This window comes from Austrofundulus limnaeus, unplaced genomic scaffold (genome assembly GCF_001266775.1).
Source record: "Austrofundulus limnaeus strain Quisiro unplaced genomic scaffold, Austrofundulus_limnaeus-1.0 Scaffold506, whole genome shotgun sequence".
Lineage (NCBI taxonomy): Eukaryota > Metazoa > Chordata > Actinopteri > Cyprinodontiformes > Rivulidae > Austrofundulus > Austrofundulus limnaeus.
Genome location: NW_013952908.1, coordinates 182,391 through 184,308, shown reverse-complemented (window position 1 = coordinate 184,308; position 1,918 = coordinate 182,391). Strand labels below are relative to the sequence as shown.

At 44.8% G+C, this 1,918-nt stretch overlaps 1 protein-coding gene across 1 annotated transcript in view; it reads right to left on the bottom strand.

Annotated features, from left to right (window-relative positions):
- The window catches only part of mgat4b (alpha-1,3-mannosyl-glycoprotein 4-beta-N-acetylglucosaminyltransferase B), a gene marked incomplete at its 3' end in the record, with an annotated part of 47,895 nt that extends 47,273 nt beyond the window's left edge, over positions 1–622 (bottom strand). Inside the window, 1 exon segment of the mRNA XM_014025880.1 lies at positions 583–622.
- Between the last annotated feature and the right edge of the window lie 1,296 nt (positions 623–1,918).

Below are 1,918 nucleotides of genomic sequence, written 5' to 3'. Positions count from 1 at the left end.
ACACGGAGGGGGCGGGGCGTGGCAGACTCGTTAAAATAAACAAATCCTCACACAACAAACCTTAAATATTAAATAGGTATTTCCGACATTTTAAAGCGTGTTTAATAGATATGAACAATCAGTATCTTACCTGCTGTAGATAGCTCTTTGGGTTTAGAGATATTAGAGTTTAAAGCCCAAAAAAAGTGTCTGTCAACCAGGACCTGACCCACAAGGCCTTCCTGCAGGTGGTGGGTCCAAACAAACGCAAGTAGGGGTCTCTGCAGACAAGTGGGCGTGTCACAACAAAAGGCGATTCTAAAGCGACACACCTGATTTGATGGACTTTGTTAAAGGGTCACACCTGACTGGACAGGCACCACCTGATTGGACAAGAACAAAAGGGGCGTTACTTTACGGCACCACTTTTTCTGGAGACCCCTACTTGGGTCACATTTCTCCTGGTTYACCTTAGTGTTGGGGTCAGGGTCAGGCTGTAAAGAGGTCAAGCAGGGTCCAAGGATACCATCATGTAGGCCTCGTAGCCCATAGTGTTTATGGTTTAGACACGCCCACTCTTGTGACACGTCCACTTTGATTCCGCAGATAACCCCTTCTCGACAAACGGGCCGGGCCAGACCATCCACGGCAAGCCCCTCCCTCCAGGTCCGGCTCTGATGGCTCCAGTAAGTCTGCAGTCCTGAAGGCACACAAAGGTCAGGAACTCTGGGTGATCCGGGAGGTTTCTGCAGGGCAGCTGGACTCAGAGACAGGCTGAGTGGTTCAGTTCTCCATGAGACTCAGTTGGACCTGCTGCTCCTCCAGAGGAACCAGCTGAGGTGCTTCATTTGGTCCAGATGCCTCCTGGACGCCTCCCTCAGGAGGTGTTCTGGACGTGTCTAACTGGGAGGAGACCCCGGGGAAGACCTGGGACACTCTGGACAGACTTTGTCCCCCCAGCTGGAATGAAGAGATCAAATGTTCAAACAGGAGATGAGTTCTGATCAAAGGACGTCAGGAAGCTGTTAAAGTCTGCAGCGCCACCTGCTGGTCAGGGTTTGTTCTCACAGAACTGAAGGAAATCAAATGAAAGAAACATTTTAATATTGATGTGGTTCTGATGGAGAGGTGCTTCTACTGTGCTGCTCTGACATCTAGTGTTCACAGACAGGATGTACAGCTTYATGAGAAAAATCCGCACGATGACGTCATTTTGGCATAAAGTTTATTAAGAGATCAAGCAGCTATCTTCAGTCTCTAAAATCCATATAAATATGTAAGTATACATAAATGTACATGAATTTACTACAGTACATAAATATATCTTCACTTTGTATGATTTAACCATATTTGTGTCATATTTATCTTTGTGTTGTTTTGTATCTCTGCCTTTTGCTGGAGCTGCTGTAACAAACCCAACTTCCAGCTCTGGTTCTGAGTCTGAAAATAAAATAATTATGCTAAGTTAAAGGTTCAGATTTTCTGTTAATAAGAAACATAAGTTTCAAAATGACAAGAAAAGTTCGGATAATCATCCTTTCAGGGCCACAGGTGTCCATCTCCAGCAGTCACTGTGCGAGGGGCGGGGTGCCGTCATTCATGTTCATTTTATTTCTGTCAGTTTGTGGGTTTTATTTTAAGACAAATCAGTTTCATTCAGGCAGCTTTAGGTGAGAGAAGGAAGGAAAACCAGAACCAGACTAACCCATCCGGACCCGCTGGTAGGTGAAGAAACAACAGGTGTTTGTCGGTCACCTGAAAACAGAAACACACAAAGAATTCAAAGAATTCCACTCAGCTGGAAGACTTTTACAAAGCTGCATGACGTCATTTTTAGCTTCTGCACCTCTGAAAAATGTCTAAAAGACATCTAGCAGATGTCTTAAAGAGTAACTTACCCCAAAATTAACTTTTTTTAGCTGATAAACTGTCTAGAATG